Below are 25,474 nucleotides of genomic sequence, written 5' to 3'. Positions count from 1 at the left end.
TTTTAAATTTATATATATATATATATATGTATGTGTGTGTGTGTGTGTGTGTATATATATATATATATATATATATAAAATATTTCTTATAAAGCTGAATTCAGGTATTACTCAAACTCTCATGTTTGCCACATCATAAATGTGTTGTGGTGCACTGTTGTACTTCATAAAGCAGAACCTGAATTGCCAAGTAAATGAGTCACTATCTTCGGGACAAAAAGATGATACTTCAGATTCTCTTTTCAGCTTAGTGCTTTGGGAGACATTGCAGCTAAATTAAAAATTCATGGTCTAGTAAGTGGATGTGTCTCCCTAAATAGTCTGCATCCATTTTTGCAGCCAACTTGCTGTTACTTGTTTTAACAGAGAATACTGCTTGTCTGAGTAACTGAATTCAACTGAAGTAGGAAGAAAACTATAATCTTTGCTGACATTTTGTACAGCAGTACTATAATATGATCAAATAGAACTTATTCCATGGTTCTTACTACTCTCTTTGACTGTGATATCACTCCTAAAATCAATATTGTGAAAGGCAGGGCTAGGATTTTAAATGGATCATTATGTAAAGTTTACATTGCTTGACTTTTTTTCACCATATGATTTGTTTTTGAATCTGTTGTTATTAACATTTACTGTGACTTCTTTGAATTTTAAGGAACTACTTGGTAGGAGGGAAATTGACAGAATCAAATTAAAATAATAGTTTGTATTTTTACTGTGGAAGAGTTCTGAAAGTACTGCAATAAATTGTTCTTCATTAGGGCATGGCCTCACTTGATAAGCATAAACAATTTACATGTTTATAGTTTTTTGAAGTATAATAGCATCTACTGAAAAGATGCCTCCTCTTAATACCTCTGTAGTTACTTTATTCACAGTTTTCACAGTCTGAACAATTAAAACTACTGAGTAGCTTTTTACTTTCAGTTTATCAAGAGCCTCCAATTATATATTGCATTTAAATTTGGGTTTATTTGTTATGGATTCTCTGACACTTTCACATTCTTTCCAGTAGTATGTCAAGTGGTGCTACTGCATTTTATCTACCACAGTTCTCTACACTATTGCTGTTAGGGCTGTACTAAAGGAGAGGCAGGGAGAGCTTATGTATAAAAATGAATGTCTAGTAAAATCCTACTTAAAAATAAATTGTACTTTTTTTTTTCTTTTTAACTACTGCTAAATCATTAAAAATGACAGACAACTTTGGTAGATTTAGCTGCAGTGAAAGTAAACCTGTTGTGCATTGGCATACTGGAAAGTTTCTACTTTTTATAGTCTGAAAAAGGCATAACTAGACTAGGAGCAGTGACTTGCATAAAATGTTGTCTCTTTAGCAACTTAGTTTGGCAAAGTGGAAGAATTGGAGACAATGGTGTAAGTTTGGCAGCTGCACTGTGCCATGAGAAGCTGAGAGGGTGTTTTAGACTACTTAAACGGTAATAAAGAGAGCAGATGGAGACAACTGAAAAAGCCGAAAGGTAGATGGATTGATACATACTAAATGGTGTTCTGCACCAGGCGCGCAGATTCTTCAGTGCTAAGAACAGGTATTGGAGGCATGTATGGAGTGAAAGGGTCCTGAATAGACTGATTATTGAAGGTTGGTAACCAAATATGTTCTTTTGTTGACAGATCATCCGTCACTTCTGTAACGGAAACTTGTTTGACTCTTCTTGTTGCTCATTTTTATTGCCTATAGATGAATCAAAGTATCCAAAAGAATTGTCTGGTTTTAGCTAACAGGCACCATGAAACCTAATAGGAATTTATGGCATTCATGTTCTCATCTTTCCCTTCTTCTTATATCCCACTCAAAATGCATGCTGTATGCAAACAGAAAGGGATATCCAGTTACTCTGCAGGTCTTTAGGAATCATGAAGATCGTGAATGGTGTGGGCAGCCAGCAGAAATGCTCTGTGGAAGGTGTGGCCTGTTAAAATTTCGACAGGCATGTATTTTGCTGGTCTGCTAATATCTGTAGGGTCTCTGTTCCTATCCATTGTGAGTGTCAAGTCAGGAAGGGCTGCTCTGATTTGTGGACACCTAGCAGAAGATTGCATTCTTTGTACATATCTACTTTGGCCTGCAACATGTTATGTGGTTAAGTGTAAATCACACTCAGTTGCATAAGTTCAACTGTTTGCAGTGATTTTAAATAATTAGAAATATGAGTCTCTTCTCTAGCTGTCTGTATGATTCAGGCTTCTTACCTAGAAATGGCCTTAAATATGCATCTTCCTGTCTAAATTTCACCAGTTGCCCTTTTCTGGTGAGGCTTTTAAAAGAAGATGGTATTCAGCTTTCTTGAATTTTAAATATGTATTAATTAATTAGGCTTACTTGTCTATTGCAATTTAGTGAGAAGTTAATGACAGTAAGGTATTTCTCTCAGTTCTGTTCGGTTTGGTTTGTGTTGTCATTATGTCTGTCATCTATTTGAAATTGACTTTGTACCTAGTAATTTTTTACATAGTTGACCAAATTCAGCCACATTTGAAAGAGGCATATAAATCTCAGAAATAAAGATTTTCCTGAAAACCAAGATCTAGAGATGGGAAGAGATCAAAATAGCATCTCTGAGGCAAACCATGACAGAATTGTAGTGTTAGGTTGGCTTGGGAAGCTGATAGCCACTCAGTGCAAATGTAGCTCAGTGGTAGCCACAACAAGTTTTGTCTCTTGCCCAGTAGCAGTATCATAGAATGTATGAAAGAAAGAGGAGAGCTTAGGGGGCAAATGAAATTGGCTTTGTTAGTTTTGCTTGTCACAAAACAGTTTGTATATAAACATTCTCATTAGTAGAGGAAATCTCAGGTACCTGGGTCTGATTCTCATTGCTAATTTAGCTGGTGTAAATCTAAAAAATACGTTAGCATAAAAGAAGGTGTAATCAGGCTATATTTCAGGAAGGCATCTGGATGAGAGCTCTGAAAACGCTTAATTGAAGTACCTGTAATACTTTACTGTAAGTATTTGATAATCTTTAGCAGGAGGAAAATAAATTTTGATACACCGGAATAGCTGATATCTAGTGGTCTTAAATTCTGTGGTTGAGGTGTTGAATATGGTTTTTAGGACTTGTTCTTAAATACAGGCATATAAACTACTGGATGACAGCAAAGAAAGTCTTTTGTGGCAGGAATACCTTATGTTATTTTGAATACAGTATTATGTAATGGGAATTCTAACAGTTCCTTTTTTGCTTACCCTCATCCCCACCTGCCCCAAGTGTCTCTTATGTTGCTGTTTTTATGAACTCAAATGAGTTAACTAGTTTGGATTCTTGGAATCAAGCTAATGCAGTGTTGTTACATGAGTTTTGTCTTACCTTTCTCAAATGTCGTAATTATTTAACTGAACATTATCTCAAAATGACTGTTTTGTTTTTTTTTCTTCAATCACAAAGTGAAACAGAAATTAAATCACAGAATCACAGAATGGCTGAGGTTGGAAGGGACCTCTGGAGATCATCTAGTCCAATACCCCCTGCTCAAGCAGGGTCACCTAGAGCACGTTGCACAGGATTGCGTCCAGGCGGGTTTTGAATATCTCCAGAGAAGGAGACTCCACAGCCTCTCTGGGCAACCTGCTCCAGTGCTCTGTCACCCTCACAGTGAAGAAGCTTTTTCTCATATTCAGATGGAACTTCCTGTGTTTCAGTTTGCCTCTTGTCCTGTTGCTGGGCACCACTGAGAAGAGTCTGGCCCCATCCTCTTGACACCCTCCCTTCAGATATTTGTAGACATTAATAAGATCTCCTCTCAGCCTTCTCTTCTCCAGGCTAAACAGGCCCAGCTCTCTCAGCCTTTCCTCATAAGAGAGATGCTTCAGTCCCCTAATCATCTTTGTAGCCCTTCGCTGGACTTGCTCCAGTAGTGCCACGTCTCTTTTGTGCTGGGGAGCCCAGAATTGGACACAGCACTCCAGATGTGGCCTCAGCAGGGCTGAGGAGAGGGGGAGGATCACCTCCCTCAACCTGCTGGCAACACTCTTCCTCATGCACCCCAGGATACCATTGGCCTTCTTGGCCACAAGGGCACATTGCTGCCTCATGCTTAACTTGGTGTCCACCAGCACTCCCAGGTCCTTCTCTGCAGAGCTGCTTTCCAGCAGGTCAGCCCCCAACCTGTACTGGTGCAGGGGGTTATTCCTCCCTAGGTGCAGGACCCTGCACTTGCCTTTGCTGAACTACGTGAGGTTCCTCTCCGCCCACCTCTCCAGCCTGTCCAGGTCTCTCTGAATGGCAGCACAGCCCTCTGGGGTATCAGCCACTCCTCCCAGTTTTGTATCATCTGCAAACTTGCTGAGGGTGCACTCTGTGCCTTCATCCAGGTCATTGATGAAGAAGTTGAACAAGACTGGACCCAGTACTGGCCCCTGGGGGACACCGCACAAATATTACTCTCTGATAGTGTTGGTCTTGCAGGGTGGAGTTCAACATCTGGAGGAAACACAGAATGAATGAGAATGGTGTTTAGAGTATTTCTATGTCATCATTATCATTTTCACTAGCTAGAATACTGTGGTTATTCTATGTGTGTAGAGCAGCGGGAGATAAATCTTGCCATTTTAGCAACAGTGCACACCAAGATAGTTTTAATATTGGTGCAAGATAAGTGATTCTTTCTTTTTTTGTAAGGGCTACCAAGCATTTAAAAAATACTTTTAATAATAATAATAAAAAGCTTCAGCTTGTATAAGCAAGCATTTTATAATGCAAGTGTTGTATGCTCTCCAAATATCTATAATGGTGGCAGATAGAAAAGAGAAAGTAGTATAGGTAGGCAGCATAGCATTTGCCCTGGAAAAGCCTTGGGGATCAAAAGTGAAATTGCTGATTTGTGTCATACAAATGAAATGACTAAAAGGTCATTCCAGAGTATTAAGATTAGATACAGCAGACTGATACTCTGCAAAGGACACCTACATATAGGAAGTAATCAGTAGTGAATCGTCATTAGAAAATGGTGCATTTTCCTGAATGCAGTCTGCTAAAAGTCTGACTTCATTACAATTTAGAGAAGATAAATAGAATCTTTGAACTTTGAATGTCTTTACAAATATTTTAACCAAAAGTCAGTATCTTCAGATCTCTACTAATATCATCTGTTTCCATTTTTAGGTGCTTGCTTTGAAACAAGTATCAGATCCATTTGCTGTTAATTGACGCTATATATTTTTCCTTGCTGAAGGGAGAAAACAACCCCCCCCACACCCCTAGAAATCTGAGGCTGGATATCTAGAAATGGATTTTTCATTACAAAAACAGTTGTAAAGTTGTTCATATCTAAATAAATAGCTTATTTTACAAATCTGTAAACTTTATTCCTCTTCCTCATCATTCATAAATACTGTATCTATATAAAACATGAATTGTTGTTCTTCAGTGAAATTTAAACAAAAACCTCATAGATAACAAATTGACTATGCATTTAAAAATGTAGACATTAACAAATATAATAAATGACTCCTTATGCTTGAACAAGTTGACTTTGCTTATCTGAAGTTCATCAGTGATTACAGTGCTAATACTGTACAAAAACACCAGGAAATACAAAGATGATGATTATCACAGCAATTTCAGAAATCTTCTGTTTCCAGATCCTAGGCTTTTAAATTGCATGTCTTTGGGAACATAGTGAGAACAGACTATACAGCAGTTTCTAAATTAAAAATATTCCCCCCCCCCCCATAAGTGATTTTCACTAATCTCAAATCTGGTACATGTTTGTGGTAAGTACAGATAAAAATGCACATACTCCATATGATTTCAATGAACTATTTAAGTGTGTATCAAGTTGCTTGTTTAAATTATAAACTGTTCTTCAGTCAGGTGATACTTCTGTGAAATGTGGAGTCAAAATCCATTTGAGCTGTATGGCCTGTTCTTTGGGAACATGAAAAATAAAACATGACAAAGATGATAATTTTGCATGTATTTATGTATAGCATGTGTTTACATATAATTTCTGGATTTGAGACCTATGTATTGAGTGTAGATGAAGTTGTCCTCTTTATGGATGTGCATATATAAATCAGACAATTGGAAAACTGATGTGCATATTACAAACTGTGTCGATACTGGGATGCTTGGGCTGTATGCACGTAAGTGGAACAGCACAGCAGAAGATACTAACAGTGAAACCCTTGGGGCTGAGGGCATAACTTCCATGGTGTGCACATTCTGGGGGTTTTGCTTGGGTCTGGCTCTAGTCTGTTCCCATGGACTGAACACCTGTTAGTGGTAGTAGTGCATCATCTGGTTTAGTTTAGTCCGAGAAGAGTGCAATTTGTGCCTTCTAGGACCAGTTCATAACGCAAACCATGGCACAGTAAGTGGAAGCAATGGGAAGATCAGCTTCAAAAGCATGCACCTGATCTGAACTGAAATGCAAGTGTAGGCATATGCTTTGAATAACTGTTAAATTGTAAATTCCATCTTGCGTGTTGACTGCTTTGCTCTTGCCTCTTTTGTCTCTTGAATGAGCTAAAAAAACCTATAGAGATAATTTTGTTGCTTTCTTGCACATGGCACAGAGCTTACTTGTAAAAGGTCATCAAGGTGCCTGTTTACGTGCTTGCATGCTCGCTCTTGCGCTCTCTTTTTTTTTTTTTTTTCTTCTCTACCCCCACCATGGGGAGCATAGTAAAGAAGTAACTCAGGTGTAGTTAAGACGTAGGTCAAATTTTATCTGCTATGGGTTGGCAACGAGGTAAGTTGCCTGTGGATGGACTTAATTCATGCAATGAGTTTGATGCAGAAGTCATTTGATTAAAAGGGCTAAAGATTATGGGGAAAGCAAGTATTTCGCAAATCAGCATAGGAGGAAAAAACCTGGAGCAGTCTAACTGCATGTGTTAAGTATTGGAAGAACAAAAACATGGCAAGAGAGGACATATTCTATATATGCGACTCTGATCCCGTAAAATAGCTCAAAAGGGAAAAGAAATAGGTAGCAATGCTGTGCAGATATGTGTTCTTCTATCTAGGTCATTTTAACTGCTTGTGATATCTAAAGTGAAGCAATTACATTTGCTTTAATTTTGGTAGTCACGTTACTTCTTTCATCTGTTGCTTTACTTCAGAGTGAGGTTCAATGGTGCCTATTTATGAGATTAGAATTTTGAGAGGGTGTTGTGCTTTGGTGTTAAGAATACAGGAAGGTAAGGGAGAGTTAAGAATTTGGAATTTTTAAGATTTTAAAGACTGATTAGCCAGCTTTTTGATTGATTGACAGCTTTAAGATTGATAATGTGTGGTGAGGAAAAAGACAAGATTTCAGACACGCAGTTTTGACCTGAAGAAGGCTCTTAATCTATGTGGGCTAAGCCGTGTTAGGAGTAAAATACTGCAGTCTGTGTTCAGCGGGGGAAGCTTTGGAAGGCTATGATAAGAGCTTTGTTAGTTAAGCAGCCTTGTCAGTGAGAGGAAGAAGGGAGTTCAGGAAAGAGTTTTGTTAGCCAGAATTTCTTTGAAAGCTTCCAGGAAGAAAAATACCCTAGATGCTAGGAAGTGTATTACTTGACCAGATCAACTCTCTGAGCAGCACTTGGGTATAATATCTGTTAATTATTAAAGGGGAAAGCAGGAACAGTGGTGGCTAAAAGCAAATAATGACTATTAACTTGATGCTGGAGACCAGGTGTGATAATGAATAACTGCGTCAGTTCAGTTGCATAAACAGAGAAAGGGCTATCTAACGAGGATAATACTATCAAAAGTCGTAGGAGTAATAAGGTCATGGGAGTAGAGTAGCTGTAAATATTCAGCTAGTGTGGAATCTTAAAACACCTGATTATTGTATGTTGTTTATAGGTTGTAGAAATTCCCAGGAAACCTGTGATTATACTATAAAAAACACTAAAGAGCAGAAATATTGGCTACAGATTACTTCAGGCAATTATTCATACATACAGTTATAAACAAGATGTAAATGATACCTGAACAAGATATCTGCTTGATTATTAGAACAGAGTCAGAATAACTTATAATGGAAGGGACCTCTGGAGGTAATCTGGTCCAAATCCCACTCAGATTAGGGCTAAACTAGATCAGATTGCTCAGGGCCTTGTTCAGAAGGTAGCACTGCCAATTGTTTAAGAAAGCTTTTGTTTCAATTTTTTGTTCTTGCTAGTTAAATAGTGCTTGACAAAAGGCTATGTTGTTACCGATGAAGCGAAGACAACAGAGCTATCTGAACTCATTTAGACTAATTAAGTAAAAAATAATAATTCATAGTCCAGAGACCAGTCTAGGAGTATTTCTATGTAGAAGAATTCAGACAGACTAAATTTCCTTGTGTTCCAGGCTAGCCAGGTATGAGGCAGTTTCATCCCCAAAACTTTGTAACAAAGTTAGTGCAAGGCTATGCCTGAGGTTACACTCCTGCTGGAGAGGGAAAATCTATTTTAAAAAGTAATATTAATAAATTATTAATGCATTTCTGCAGGCTGACTACAGTGGATGTTAGCCAAAGCGTGGGAACCTCTGTCATGTTTTTTTTTTTTCCTTGAAAACAATATTTGAATACAGAATGCTTTGTTGAAGTGTTTTGCCAGAGTTGGTAAATGTTTCTATTTCCACTTCATTTTTTTTAGAGCTTCAGCTATTGGAAGAGAGTCTGAAATACATATTTTCTAAAAATAGTCTGTAATAACTAGAACCAAACTGTTGGCTGCTGTTGTGAGGAAAGACATTAAGATTCTTGCCAACCAATGTGTAGAAATGCCTAAGGAACAGCAATCTTGGTTATATATGATTGAGGTAATCAAGAACTGCTAATAATTCTTGAGCTTTAAAAATAGCTGCTAGGAGGAAATAATTTTGTAATGAGTCATTAAAGCATTATTCTTTCATTGGAATGAAAGTAAACCAGATTTACTGGAAAGTAAACAGTCAGTTTCTAGCTAAGACCACACAATTCACTTTTACAGAGATTAGTTTCTTTTTTGGATTGGTTTTGATAGCTGAAAGTTGTATTCTGTAAAGGCACTGGAAATGTGTCCTGGGCAGAATACACCTTTCTCCAAGTTCAAAAAATAATTTCGTGGAACAAAGAGGTCTCTTGATATTGCCAAGCCCCCAACCCACTGTATAACTCCCTCCAAATGCTGAAATGAATATTATAGAGCTACAGTAGTAGAGAAGCAAGAAATGTTGCAGTGGCTACAGGGGAAACAGCATAGGGAAAGATGCTATATGGATCTTGACTGGTTGTATCCTGAGTCTCCTTTCCAGCAAATCAGTAGTAATAGAACAGGAGAGGTGCAAACAACTTCTGACTTATTACTGCTCTTCTGTCTATATCAAATTAGAGAATAAAATTTTGACATGGAAACTTGGCAACTGATTTTTTTTTATTTGTAAGTTTTACTGGAGAATATATACTTCTGAAAGTAATTCTTCCTCTGATAGTTGCTCTTTTGAAAGCTAAATACTGTATTTTCTTGCCATGTGCTTGTTGGTGGCTGTAGATGTCTAGCAGCCTTACAGCTTACTAGGTTATCTTCAAGCACTGTGCATTGCTGAATGCAAAGTACAGGAGTTTGAACTGGTATGCTATTTGCATAGAATAAATCAATTCTGTTAAGATGGAATTTCCATTAGGATGACAGTGTAAATCCAAAATAGAATAAGAGAACAAAGCCAACGATTATTTATGCTGCAGAAGATTTTGCAAGTAGATTACTAAGTAAAAGTGCACGATACTCATCCGTTCATCTACGTGTAGATCTCATACATTTCTACATACCATTTACTAAGAAAAGAATAGCAGTTGAGAATACCGTTAAGCTCTAAGAATGAGCAGGCAGTTAGCAACTATCTGTTGGTCAGAAACATTTCAAAGCAATGCCTTCTGTAAAAGGACAGTACGCCTGGTATGCTAAACTGGACAAGGAGTGGACTGGGCATGCAGACATCCTTCGTCCTCTGTGTCTCACTACTCCACTTACCCCATATATCCTTTAGTTCCGTTCAGTGAGTATTGCTGCCATTTGTCTTGAACACTTGGTGTAATATGACTGTCAGCTAAGGGCCTTATCAAGCATAAGGGCTAAATTAGTTCTTAATTGACTGTTGTCAGTATTGTAATTTTTTGGTATTTAACAATTTCCGTAAATAATGTTTAGCCATGTTATGTTAACGTAGTTATGTCAGCTTACTTAATTGAGGGAATTTGGCTCAAGTCCAGAGGCGCAATTTTGATACCCATTTCAGAGTATCTCATTATTCATTTAGATAGCTGTCTATTGTTTTTATCCATGTTAGTAGCCATATACACATGTAAAGCCAGGTCCCTCTCCCTCTCCCTCTCCCTCTCCCTCTCCCTCTCGTTTTTGTTGAAGAAAGCACAGTGATTTGCAAAATCTGTATTTTAGAACTTATATTTGAAAAAAAAATACACTTATTTGACCAGGCAGAGACTTAAACCACAGGAGGCAGTCTAATATGGTTCTAGCCCCTCCATTAGCCCTATATTATTTAGCGCTTTAGTGTTATTTGCGTTCCCAGGAAAGACTATAGCTGCAATAAGCCTGGGTAGTTCTGTCTTTCTGTACTGGCGAATTGGCTCTCAGGCTCCACACCATAGCGGTGAAACCAGCACACTATCCCAAATAGGGCAGCCTCGCATCCGAGAGTCCTGCTGTCACGAGAGCTCCACGGGGCATTCTGTTTGCTGGGGCCTTTGGGGAGCCCATGCCTATCCCTGTCAAATCACCTTTGGGGAAAGGTGGATTTTGCATCTGTTCACATCAGGGCTGTGCTTATGCCTGTGAACTATAGCATTGCCAACTGTTGTTGAGAAGCATTTACAAAAGCTGTATGTTCTACATGGAAGTAAAAACATTTAAAACTATAAACTATAGCTCTTTAATTATAAGCAATATATTACTTGATTTCATCATCATACCCAGAAGTCATGATCCTTGTATACTGTTTTTAACTTTGGCATACTTCATATGTGAAATATTGTTTTCAGTTCAACTCAAAAGTGTGTCCTTGTATTAAAAAGACAAAAAATCAGTGATTCCTCTGCTGAAAAGATCTAAAGTGCAGTGCGTTTTTTATTTGCATGACGTAGCAGTGTCGGATGATTTCAGTTTTAATTATCTTGCAAATGCTCATTTTCAAATGGTATTAAAGTATATAAGTCAAAGGCTATTTTAGTGAACTTGGAGAGTTCATCAAGAAGGGCAAGTTGTGCACGATGAAAATGTTTATTCACTATGATTTTCTTCTGGAATTGGAAAGCTAGCACACTTCGTAAGAAAAAAATAGCGTACCTCACTGATATAGTTTTGCTTTTTCATCTCCCCATCTCTTTCTCTAAAAAACAGGAAAGCAATTCTTTATTCCTTTGTCCAGTAACATATATTGTAATACTTGTGTGACCATCATTACCTAAGTTTAACATTGTACATAAATAAGTAGTTGCAAACCTGAGCCTAAGCTATGGGGTTTTTTGGTGGTTCACGGAATATAATCAAATTTTAATAACAGAGGACTTGGGGATGGGGAAATTAAGAGCGTTTTGCAATGGTATCCTTGCACATAAACTTGCAGACTGCAGTTCTCTAATCCAGACTAATTATTTTCTCTCTCCGTTCTTCTGTCTCTCCCCATCCCCACATAATCAGTGTTTTTACTGTCATTCCCCCCCACACACACTGCCCCAGCCTATTATTGAATGCAACTTTTCAGATACTACTTTCCTAGGCTTTTTAATATGTTTCAGAGATTACATTGAGAAGAAAAGTTGCTCAATGAGGCAAAGACAAAAACAATTTTCCTGAATTAATTAGCCCATCTCTTGCACTATGGTGGGAGGTAGGTGATGGTATAACTAATTGGGAACAAGTTAATGACAGAATTTCTTAGTATTCTGAAATTGTATAATAAGATATTTTAGGCATTTATCACATTGCACATTTATATTTCTGCAAAGCTTTAATTTCATAAACTTGGAGGTTTTCAAATCCTGTTTCTTTAATTATCAAGAATTTTAACTTAGGCTATTTTGGTGATTTAAAAAATGCCCACTTTTCCCCTAAAAGTTTCAATATAAAATATATGTTTTAAATTCATGTCCAAACTAAGCTTTTCTATATCTTACCATGTTCTGTTTTCAATGTATTGTCCATTTTTATTCATAATCAACGATTTAAAATTTGTGTTTTTATTTTACAAAAGTGTAAAAATAATGTTTAAAATGTTGAAATGATCTCAGAATATTTAGTACTGAATGTGCATTTATGACAGTGAATCTTTCCCTTCAGGAATTTTTATAAATCGCTATTAAAACTCATAGCAGAATCACTTTGTAGAGTTGCAACCTTTGGCTTATAAAGGCCCTGATCACATCCAGTTCTATAGGCAAACACCCCTGTTCTGTAGTACTTGCTGTTGTTTCAGCCAACAGATTTTCAGTGGTGGTCAGGGAAGTAAAATACCATGGACTGACATCAAGTATTCAAATTATATCACCCAGAATGTTTTCATCAACTTCTCTGATGCAATTTTCAGTAAATTTTTTTTGTTTGATAAAGCTCAAAGTATTAAATAATTTGAAATGTTCATAACTGAGTAAAGAAACGCTTCTTCTACCTCCCCAACCCTCCAAAATCCTGGTTTCAGAGCTGATAGAGATTCCTTCCCTGTAATAAGTAGAAAGATAAATGTTTACCTTAAAGTAAACAAGAGCTGCTTAAAGGTAGCTTCTGTCATGCATATACATTTGACAGTCCTTTTTTTTTCTTGTCCATTATGATTTTTTAAATATATTTATTTCTTGGGCATTCCGTGATATTGAATAATAATTCTTGGTTCATTTTAAAATTAAACAAGAGATGAGTTATAGATTCTTTTGTGGTTAAAGTAATTTGTCACTCACAACCTATCCCTATTTCTGGTGGCAGAGGAGAAAAGGGAGGATTGGGAATAGAAAGATGTTGTATTATGAAATCTGCAGGGTATTTTTCACTGTATATATTTCACTAGCTATCAATAAGATCTGTGCTAATTTAAAAATAATAGCCCTAGAACCAGAGCGTATGAAGTTATGGTGAAGTGCTGAAGTAAAAGAAGGCATTTTTAAGCTTGACATTTCCTATTCATTATTTCACTTGCCTTAGTATAAAGAGACATAGAATTTGTGTATATCATTTCCCTTGAGCCAGAAAATACTTCCAAAAGGGATAAAAATGAATGAATGCTTATTTGGTGTCATGCTCCTCTTGTAACTTTTTCTTTGACTCCTACTAAGTTATTTCTGAAAGAGGTTGTTTTTGTTTTGACTTGGTTTTTCTTTTACCACTTCTGCATGCTTCAGTGTTAGCAAGTCTGGGGTCTGAAAGGGGTCTCCAGAGAACTCACATGTTCTGCTGCTTCCAGAAGTATATTTGGGGGTAAGTTGTGGAAAGGATTTCTGCCAGAATCATAGTTGAGCCTCATCATAATGTACAATCCTAATCTCGGATGTTTAACAAAAACAAAATCATTTTGTGGCATAGTTAAGTTTTTTGGACATCCATTAGAATAAAACTTTTTGTTATCAAATTTTGTGGTCAAATAGATTATAGGGAAAGAAAGATGCAACAGCAAAAAATTCAGACCTTTGTGAAGTATTTGTAAGAGTTAGGATGAAAACTTAGATACCATGTTGATTCCGATTTACAGCCAATGTGAAGTTCAGTTTCTAAATCATTCTTCTGATATATTGGGAAGTGATTTTTGTGTGCGTCTGGAAAGAAATTTCTGAAATATTTACATGCAAAGCAAATATAGCTAAGTATTGATTTCCTGTGCAGAATGAATTGTCAGTGTTTGACTTAATTGGTGTAAAGGTCTTTTCAGTTTACAGTTGTGGCAATTTTCGTAAGTGATGAATGGTAACAGTACGAAAATCTGGCTTCTAGGTGTGCTGTTGTCTTGGTGCTACTAATTAGGTGTGACAGTGAGCTGCTGTTTCGCTGCCTGGCAGCGACTTGTGCCCTATAACCATAAACAAATTGATCTGATGTGATGTGTTCAACAAAATAACCAGAAGTAGGCGTGTGGTTGTGGAAATCTCTATTGGTTATATAGTTAGATGTTTATACTAAAGTGTTCTGTCCATTGCTTAACTAAAAACAACTCAGTGTAGTTTCAGTTTCTTTCTTTGTAGAGAAAGATTATTATATGCAAAAAATCCTGGCCTTCTTAAAGTAGTTATTCAGAAAATGACTAGATATAAATCCCTGCCTTTTCTGGTCATGGCAATGTAGAATTTTAGAAGTAAATAATCTTCTGGTTTTACCAAAAAAAAGAAGGGGGGAAGGAATTGTGTATATAATAGGAACTTTGCTCTGTTACAACCTGATCTTTTATTTAATCTCTGAAGAGTTGTTGTATTGCTGAATCATTTTATTACATGTTCTTAAATTACTTTGGATTTGGCTAGTTCAATGGGAGTGCAGCAGTTGGGGAAAAAATGATCAGGTGCTATGGGATATACTATTCAGGCTTGCTGTTTTTCTTAATAGCCATCTAGTCATTCATTATTGTTCATGGCAAATGTAACAGTTGTCAGAAAGATAGTATGCTTATGCAGTGCAATCGCAAACTATGTTAACTTATGTCCTATGATATTTTAAATTGTATAATTATGTTGCTTTTAGGTACATATGAGATCATTGTTGCTTAGACTGTGTTATTACTAGGGACATAATTTATATTACCAGAAATTGTAATGGCTTGTTCATAAGAGTATTCTTTTTTTTACATATTTTTTGCAGAGTATTGTGTAAGTAATTGTTTAAAATATTACATTTTTAATGAATCAAATGATATTGCTCGAGTTCCTCAACTCTGGTGTGAAATTTAATCTAATAATCCTATTGCAGCTGATGCTAGGGTAGGGAGTAAGCGAGGCTGCAGGAGGCTGTATGTTGGCAGTGCAGACCAGTGCTGCAACTGCTTCTTTGGCCTGTCCTGGGACTGTCCCTCCTCCTTGGTCCTTGCCGCTGCCTCCAGTAGCACTGAGCTCTTCCTCGAAACAGTGTTTCAGCAGTGGCTTCTTGCAGTGACGCTGCTACTGTCTCAAAGTTAGGCTTTTGGTGAAGAGAGTCCCAGACGAGAAGTATTTTTGAAGCTCCTGCTCATTTCATGCACTGTACTCTAGCTGTAACTTTTTGAAATTGGTGTTACTATTGTAATGAAAACACTTCTGTTCCAGAATAAAATCAGCCTATAAAATAGTTTCCATCCACATTCTTTTCCAGAAATGTTATTTTTAGTGAGATCTAAGGGATATGATTTATATGCATTCAAAAGTAGTATTGTATATTTTATTTCTTTGGAAACCGGTGTCTGCGGTGCATGTTACTGTAACTACAATGGAAAATAATTTTTAATATTTTTACTTTTGATAACAAAATGCACATCAATAATCAGAGTGATAATGCTGATGGATGCAGTGGTCAAAATTGTCAAGCAGTTTCTCTTCATAGAGAAGTATATTCTCCACAGTTGTTATTATTTCCATTACAAAGGACTTTTACTGGATGTTCTGATAATTTGAATTTCTTGCATAAAGATTAATAGTAATTGTTTTCTGTGAGAAATAACTAATTGTTTAATAAATTAATAGTTTAATGGTATCTGTCTTATATTAGACATAATTAATAGTTATAATACAAACATAATTATTGGCTGTTTTACAGGGTTTTTTTTAATGTATATACTTGAATGTGTTTTGTTTTTTTTTCCACTTAGAAGAAATGAACAAAATCCCAGATTGATCTCTCACTCATATGCACATATTTTCAAGTCCACACTCTTATGTTTCCATTAATCTCCTGTATCTTTAATTTGCATTGCAACAATTAATAACAAATTTATACAAAGACAACCATCAGCTTGGTAAACTTTCTATCGGTTCTGTCTCACACGTAGTATTCGTAATCCTGGCTGGTCCCATCAACCTCTGTTTTTAAGATCCACTTTCAGTAAGCCTATTTCAGTATTTTTTATTAGGCTACCTGAGGTTTTTACAAAATATTTATATAACAACTGAGTCATGTTCAAGCAATATTAGAGGAAGTCTTTTCTTTATCCAAGACATAAATGGTGATATAAGAATTGGAAAAAATCAATCTTTCCCATTTTTTCAGAGCCAAAGGAAATCATCACAGTTGGGTTTAATAAAGACTAAAAGGATGTGAGTGAGTAAGAGCACTTGAAGAACCACATTGGTGTTTATACTAAATTGCTCTCCAAAGAAGAGCTACACATAAAACTGAAGGTCTGCATTTTACCTGCTTCTGACATTTTGAAATTAAATGCAGGTTTTTTGCTGCCTTGTTTGTCTTTAACACCTCTGTTCAACTCCTGTAATTACTGTTCAGTGAGAATGCCTCAGCAATTCATGATAATTGCTAAACAGTTTTACTTTTTGCATGTCACATAACCTGTTTTCCTGTACAATTGGAAAAAAAGTACTTTTTTTTTTTAGTACTTAATTTAGTAAAACAGTGCCAACAGTGTGTCAGAAATACTGAGGAAAAATGATGCGTAGCTCCTTATTTTGCTCAGTAACTAGCTTGTTCTGTTTCTTGCTGGTTTTTTAGTGCTCATTGAGTAGACATGCAGATGTTTAACTTTACTACCATGAATTGTCACATTGGTTTCAGACAAATAGCTCGTGATGGTAAAGTTGGACATGTGCATAACATTTGCAGAATTGTGGCTTTAATGAATTATTGTTTTAAATATAATCTTGGTCCAATATGTAACTCATTTCGGAGAGAAATTACCATCATATTTTGTAATGTATATTTTTATGTTTTATAAGATATTATATAGAACAAAAAATCATGAGGCCCACTATCTGGTTAGATAGCAGGTCTAGTAAAAATCTCTCAAATAATTTATCCATAAAGTAGCTTCTTCCTAAAAGCAAAGAAAAAAAGGCTGCAACATTCATTTGAGATAATGGGGTCTTCCCATACACAGAGCACAACTCAGCCAGAAAAATTATCAGAAAAACAAGTCTAACATCTCTCTTGCATTTTTTCAGCATTTTTATTGTGTTACTAAAAATCTCTCAATTATCTCTAATATTTCACAAGAAGGAAAACTGGCTACTATTCTACTTCTGCTTTCTTGGTGAGATCTAGTGATTCCAGTACTTATAACCCTGATTTCTTTTTGACACATTTGCTCTACAAACTTTTTCATTAATAATGTCATTTGATTGTTTAAATAGAAAGTGTGTGCCCACTAAAATATACTATTCATATTTAATTGAGGTGGTTAAAATATGACAGATTGATTCCATGGGAAATTTTATCCCTTAAAAAAATTGTTTCCCAGTAGGAATGACTTTCCCTTTGAAATTTCTGTTTTTCAGATAGTGTTTCCAGTTAGTCAAAACATTTTCATTTCATAGAATTTTCTGTCACTTCTGACCTTTTTGTGTTTTAGGTGACTTGTGTTGTCAGTCAGTCAAACTTTTTACTGGAAGTTAGCCGTTGTAATTCTGAAAGGTAATCAATAACTGTTTTTTATGACTGATATTCTGCATGGTGTGACAGTTTGGAGAAAATTCTGTTATAGTTAAGGGTACTTGAAATGGGCAGGAAGAAATAAAAATGGGGTGAGGGGTAAATAAAAGAATATTAGAGCATATCAGTATCAAAGCAATTGAAGGTAGGTCCACATTGCTGTCACAGCACTGTAATATCCATATGCCTGAAATAACTCAGATTCCAGTACCACCTTAAATGTGCTAAGTCTTAGCTCAGACTCGCATCAGTCTTAGAGTGGGATTAATTTATCTTGCACTAATTAGACTGACACCAGAATACAGATTAACTGTATATATTTCTATGTTGTAGTCACAGCAGACCATAAGAAAGCACTCAGATTACTCACGGGGTGTTTCTAGATGTCAGTAAAAGTAACAGGTCTTGTGAAGGCAAAGATGTTTTAAAAAAACTGCCCTTAATAAGGGAGAGAAGTGGGGAAAATGGTCCACACATCAGGCGTCTCATATGCTGACTGAGAGTAGCTGCAAGCTTAAAAAAACAAAACAAAACAAAAAAAACCCACCACCTTTTTCCAGTGCTGAGTTTTTAACAACTGAATGACTTGATAAGGTCCGGTGCTATTAGGACTCCAATGGTTGTTTTAACTTCTCTGAATGCTGTATTTGCTAGTGTTTAAATTTAAACCGTACCATTTGAAATGACTATGTAATTCCTGTGCTTTAATGGGTGGTCAGAGCTCCCTTTGAAAAGCCAGCGGCAGTGACAGTGAACTTGCTGAGGCACTCCTGATCGCAGAGGAGCATCTGAGTCGGTCTGCTCTGTTAGAATGGGGTAACGTTAGAGATTTCCTTCAAGGAAACATGAAGAGGCCACAAGCTGGTGGTTTTAGTATCCGTTCAGTGACACCCAAAACCTTGCAAAGGTAGCTAGTCCCATAATAGTCACTGTTCATACTGTGAATAACTTTGCCATCTGTACCTAATTTGTCAGGAGTTGTTCTAGTTATTTATAATGTAACTTGCGATCATTTTTCAGCTGGTATGATATAAAACAAATATAGAAAACAGTATGCAATAAATTAAGGAAGTCATAATATTGAATAAGACTAAACAATCCAGAGAAGGTATTTTCCAATATTGCAGCAATGTATGCTAGAGAAATTGTGTGACTCTTCTCAAGATTATTCGGAATGTCAGCTCATTCCTATGTTCTACTGATGAAGACTGTTTTCAAGACAGAATGTATTGTTTGAACTTTTTGGTGTAAAAGGTGATGAACATGAAAGAATTTTTTTTCCCCCCTCAAGTTTCAGTGGGTGACAGATTAGGCAAGTGAGCAGCAAAGGACAGCTATGTGAATACTTAAAAACATCTCTAGAGTCACTGCCTTAAGAGCAGAGCAAGAGCTGCAGTGGAGGAAAACAGAACACCAGCTGAACCAAGTAATTAAAGTAGTCTGAAGTTGGAAGGATCAGCCTGGCCCAGAAAACCACTGCAGACGCTACAATGAACATTGAGTAGAGGCAAGGAATTGTTCAAGTATCGAACTAAGTACCACTGCAGGATGAATGAAGAAAATGGCTGGCTATCAGGGTTTAGTCAAATGCTCAGAAAGCTTTCTCCTTTTCCTGTTGTTGGGAGTTTTCTCTCTGCCTAGGAAGTAAAAGGGGTTCTGTGATGTATCTCCGTGGAATCTGTGACCAAGGTTTATATCAGGCAATTTCCATGTAAGATTGTTTTCTTGACTGTTTCCCGAGAACACTTGAGGGGATGCTCCCACGTGCAGACAGGAGGACTGCAGAATTGAATGGAAATGGCTTGTGCTACTTTAGCCCCATAGTTTTGCACTTTGGGACCATGTCACAAAGGAAAGAAAACAGCTACTCTTTTTTCTAAAGCATAGATTGAAATCCTCAGAACATTCAAAAAATTGGCTTTTTTTTGAGTCTAATGTTACTAAGGATTATATCATGTGATTAGTGATCCCTGCTTGCTTCCACTGTCTCATCTAGCTCAGATAAATAAGCTAGCGATCAGTTCACTATGCAGGTCATACGTGATGACTGCATTCAGTAGTAGAGTCAAAGGAATAATGTTAAAATCCGTGCTTTAATGATGTACGCCAAAACCCTTTTTCTAATGATGTAAATTTCTGAGTCTTCATAACAGAAGCAACTGCTTCCCAGTTTTGTACTTTAATGCTATTTCCCTGACATGAAATATTCCTTCCTTTCCTCTCTTAACATGCAGGACTGTCTAGGAGAATATAATGGTTTACAGGCATACTGTAGACATATTCATAGATGTATTATCTCTTGTCCTCCAAAATTACATTAGACCATATCTTCTGAGAATACATAAGATCTACTGTAGTAAGTCTAATGAGTTGGAAAAAAATAAGATTTTCATCTACAAAGCAGTAGATGTACTGTACAGACATGCCACTGTCAATTTGCAACATATACAGCAGGTTTTATATCAATTGTTAACAATTACAATATTTCATTGATAGTCAATAAGCAACGTTTGTGAAAATGTTATTCTTCAGTTGATAGTAAAGTCAATGAAGTAATATTTCTTGCATGTGCTTGGATGATCAGACTTTTTTAGTGTTTATTTAAAATAATGTGAAATGCTTATTTAACTCATTTTTATTAAAGCTTAATTATATTAAAGCTTACAAATAGTTTAGCAAATATGAGATGTGACCATGAGTTATGCAATAAGATTAAGCTTTCAAAAAACAATTTCCTTTTTAGCTCCTGAATATAAGTCATTTGGTTTAAAAGCAAAAGTCTTGTGCTCTAATCATTATTCTGTGATTTATTTTTGTGACTTTTTATTTATGTATACATTTAATGTTTTTAAAGTTTAGCAAAACAATGTTCCTGTACTAGTAAGCGGTTATCATAACTGCCTTTCCAAATGTCATAATCTCCATACTTATTGATGTGTGTTATTTATATGTCCTATCTTAGAGATTCTGAATGAAAGTGTGTTATTTCTGATGGTCAGCTTGCATAGTAGTTATGGTACTACAGTATTGTGGAAGACATTCTTATCTCTATATTCAAAAATGACCTCTAACTTTATACAGTTTTGGAAGCAAATAGCAAATGAGATGGCATCATACAGACAATTACCTACATGTTCACAGATATAAATGAGATGCTGATTTATAATTCCTGTGTATCTGCAAATTCTTTCAGACTGATTATTTTATGAAGCATTTGTAGAATGAGAACTACATCTTATACTGACATTCATCAAAATACTCTGCCATTTTAATGGTATTAGCAAGCTGTAGATTTCTGAATTATCAGTATGCAGCCGTGAAGTTCAGTATCAGTATATTGAAATTAAAAAAGGTTAAAGAAGCTGATTCTTACTGGCAGCCAACATTTGCCAGGCTTTCAAAATGGCAAGACTGAGGTAGGGAACACAACATAATTTTCTTGTGCGTTTTATTTCCAGAAAACACTTCTAATATTGGACTGAGAGCAGTGGTGGGGTTATGCTTCACAGTGCCTCTTACATTGGTGCATATAAATGAACTAAAACCTTTACTGTGAAATCAGTGCTTATATACTTTGTTTCACTAACACGCTGGCATTCACAGCACCACATCAAAATGTCTTACTAATTTTGAAGTGAAAGGAAATCTTGTGTCCTCTTTTTTTCCTTGAATAACAAAACACTACGGAAATTACTACTTTATTTGTTTGTTTTCTTCGAGCTATACATTCCTGTTCCATTGTGCCTTAATTTCAAAAAGTATTTCATAAATAGTCTGGAGGGTGCTTCACAATATATGTTCCTTTTTTTAAGAAGGATCATTTTCCAAATGTTATGAAATTGTTAGGCTCTAACTCTTTGAACATAAAGTTCACTGAATGTATGCATTTTACTGAGAAGCATTTAGTATTATTTGCTTTATCTTGCACCTTACCCGAGTAACTGCAGTGGGAGGGTTGCAGGTGGTCATAGAGCAGAACTATTAAACTAAAATAAACTTGCTTTACTGCAGTGTAGCTACTTGGTTATGACTCCCTTTTCTCCAAAGCACCACTTTTAGTTTTTCTGCCTTACATTACACTTCCTTGATAATAAATGTCCTTTCATTATCAGCAACTCTGTTCTACTCTGTGTGATCTAGCTGATTTTGTCCTTCTGATGTTTCCTGTCCCAGTAAACCTTTAGTTCTTCACGTATATTATCATATTTTAATATGAGAGAAGGGGAGAATGGTTTAAAGTAGCCCTGCTGGATGTACAAAAATGCCTGTTTTTGTGAGTTCAGTTGTCAGAGTGTGTGTGCAGGGGTATTTCAGAAAGCTTGAAACAGTTTAACTGCACTGTAGCTAGCCTGAGATATTAGTGGTAGTATCATTTGGTGAAACTCAGAGTTCCCAGACAGAAAAACCAAGAAAAGTATTCATCTGTTTTGGATTGATAAATAAAACTGGTTTACTTTGTGAGAAAGCTTGTGACTGTGCCACAGTTAATAAAATGTTGAGATGAACTTTGTTATGTTCAAAGGATCTCTCCTTTCGAAAACAGCTTTCCATCAAATATTGTTAGAATACTGCAAGTCTCCCTGCCATCAGTGATTCATACACAGTCTAAAAAGTAGTCAGTGACCTTGCATGGAAGCCAAATGTTCAGAGATACCTAAGTGTCTTTGGTCCCAGCTGTCCCTAGTTTCTTTTATGTGGTCTAGCCCTGGGGGAGGAGAGAAGGGTTGAAATGCTGGAAATCACCTCAGAGGTTTCCAGTCTTTTACAGTAGAGAATATTTTCCTTGTTAAGTCATACTGCTATTGAGATCTGCTCAAAGAAGTCCTTGGATTCAAAGGAAGCTTAAGAGGATGAGGATCTCTGCTGACAAACTCTGTAAGAACGAACTTCTGGTAACAGTTTTACTTTAAAAAATATATCTAATTATGCCCTTTTCCCATATTTTGCTCATCACATCTGCCATGTTTCATAAGTAATAACAGTGTAACCACTGTTCTGAGGTCCTGGCTGCCTTTTGTCCAAATTGCTAGATGTTACATTACTAGCCCTTGTTTTTTTGTGTGAGCTTCTCATTTTGAAATAAGGCTTATTACTTTCTCAAGAATGGGTCTTTAGAAGTGTCATGGCTTTTGTGCACCACTGTTTGAATAGAAGAGAAAATATCCATCCAACCGTAAAGCAAAGTTTGTTTTTCATGAGGTAATGCATGTAAAAATGTTATGATAGTCAACTTTCCTTAGCAGTTGGCTATTTTTCTGATCTGTTCAAAGGCTGATTACATAGTTACTGCATGTTGCAAACAAACAAACTTACAGCAAAGTTTCTTCTGCAGTAATGCAAAATTAACAGACTATCCATCGTATATGAACCATGATTTTAAAGTGTTTTGTCATATTAATTAACTCCAATTCTGGGGATTAAGATCCAGAACTTGTATTAGATTTCAGAACAAGCCGTAGATTTTGAAAGTAGATGTCTCCCTCAAGGAACACAATTAAATTGCCAAAATATTTTGGCATTAAGAGAAAATCATCCTGTTGGGATTTTTTTTTTTCTCCACCATTTGGACTAAAGATCCATTTCTTTCCTAAAAGTCCCTCACTAAGAGACTTTATACTTGTATGCTTATGAAAAGTAGGACAAAAATGCTTATAGTTTGCTTTTCAGTCTGTATAATATTTCATGTTTAAGTCAGCGCTCCTTAAGTGGAAGTTTATTTTCTCTTCTTTCTTTCTTTCTTTCTTTCTTTCTTTCTTTCTTTCTCTTGTTATGTTTAATTGTCTATTCAAACACAAAGGTTTGTAAATTTTTTTCCAACCTTAATAATTTAAAGCAAGACTTTCAAAGCCTTTTTAGTAAAAGTGAGATTTGAGTACTTAATCTGTGGCAAATCCCAGAAATAGGAGCTTCCTTGTTGTCTGATAATAATATGCAGAGCTGCATAACATAGAGGAGTGATTTTTCAAGGAAATTTTTGTTGCAGGTTCGTATACTGCCACACCAAATTCATGGCACTTGTATTTTTGACAGCTAAAATATTAAACCAGTATTGTTTGAAATTGTAGTAATTGTTTGTGTCGTCTCCATACAGCGCATGCAATTCTCACGTGAGAATTGCTAGTGTAAAGTCATATTATATATAAATTAAAGGGAGTAAAACAAAAAACTTTTTTTTCTTAAGGGAATTTTCTCTTTTCTAGAAATATTTCTAGTATGTTTTATTTGACTTTTTAACACTTCAAAGCTTTGTAGCAGTACACTATTTAATAGTGTTATCAGGGTTTCTCCAGTGTAAATAGGGATGACTTTAAAAAAAAAAAAAAAATTGAACCAATTGTTTTTGCAGGCAATTAAACTTATTTATTTGCATTACAGAAGAACCTTAAATCCCAGAACTGCAGTTGAGCTTGTTACGTCTTGTTTTACATACACTGCTGAACATAGATAGTGTCCTGAATAGCTTAATTTGCCTTTCACAATGTACAGGTTAATAAAGCTTGAGAGAAAATATCCTTGCTTAAGTGACTGTGTGAAATGCAGAAAGTTAGTGGCAAAGCTTAGAAAGTTAATGCGAGTCTGCTTCTTTAAACTCAGTAGTGTTGTTAAGCAAACAGTTAATTATTAGAGTATTTTAACTTCTATAAAGAACAAAACTACAAATAACAAAAAACAAGAATATGTGGCTGTTAGGACTATTGCAAAGGAATAATGACAGACTTGTGCAACTAAGGAGAGAGTCATGTACTGCAGTTAAATGACCCACTCCATCCGTGAAAAGCCACTGTACAAAAACTAAGCAAACCAGCATGCCCTCAAAAGAGGAGGATCAACTCCAGACAGTTCAAACATAGACAATTGAATAGCAACAAAGTAAATGCAGAAGGATGGGGGACAGGACTGTCTACCTAAACTCAGTAAACTGAAAATAAATAGAAAGTTTCCTATGGAGGTTTTCTACAAACAATATCTGTCTCTCAGTTCCTGGGAAACAAAGAAGCAAATTAAATTTCTCTACTTGGAGCTGAGACAGACTGTGAGTTCCCTTTCAAATGGATTGAATATACTTTGGCAGAGTGATAACAGTCATTTGAAACAGTTCAAAGGGAATGCCCTTTAGAAAAAAAATGCATTTTTTTATTCCTTAAAGATATTCTTTGAGATCTACTGGAATTTTTTTATTAACAGACATTGAGGTATGGTGAACAGTTAGTATATTCTTGATATGTTCTTCAAGAGAGATCTTTTCTTGTATCTTGGAAGTCTGTGCATGTATGTTGGATGAAATTCTACTATGGAGATTGCACCACCATCATTTTTAAAGAATAAAATATTTGAAGTTGCTGAGTTAAATTTTATCTTATTTTTATAAGGCTGCTTGACAAGATAAATATAAAAAATGGTTCTTTGGAGAAACTTCTTATACTATTTTAGGTGTTGTATTTTGTCTTAATAAATATGTATAAATACTACATAGGTTTGTTTTAAATATATTTAGTTACATCCATATGTTCCTAATTGTTTTCTCACCCCAAATAGCTTTTGTATAGACTGCTGAAGAGCTGTTGCTGATTACAGGTTTTATAACATTAATGTGTACATTAAAACTAATACCTAGATTGGTGGGTCAGTAGTCATTTAATAAAACTTCTTCCTGATAGTACAGAAGAGGAGGTTGTGTATAGCTTTGTTAGCACTGGGGCCTTTTGCAAAAATGAGCCATTTGCTGCTATTTCAGCAGATTTGTGTTTGCACAGTGTAGCTTAGTATTGTTATTATTTGTATATAAACAATTGAACGGACACACATACACACATTATATGTATTCTGCTGACAATTTCTTGCACTACTTTCTAGTTTCAGCCTGTTTGGCTCTTCAGAACTGGTGACATTTGGGTCCATTTTTCCCCAAAGGTGTAAACTGAA

General features: G+C 35.9%; 1 protein-coding gene across 1 annotated transcript in view; it reads left to right on the top strand.

The window, feature by feature from the left end:
• The window catches only part of PDZD8 (PDZ domain containing 8), a 68,367-nt gene that overhangs the window by 35,518 nt on the left and 7,375 nt on the right, over positions 1-25,474 (top strand). The gene's annotated exons all lie outside the window — the stretch shown is intronic.

This window comes from Apteryx rowi, unplaced genomic scaffold (assembly GCF_003343035.1).
Source record: "Apteryx rowi isolate R43461 unplaced genomic scaffold, aptRow1 scaffold_253, whole genome shotgun sequence".
Lineage (NCBI taxonomy): Eukaryota > Metazoa > Chordata > Aves > Apterygiformes > Apterygidae > Apteryx > Apteryx rowi.
Note: the sequence above shows the minus strand (reverse complement) of the source record. Positions and strands in the feature narration are given on the sequence as shown.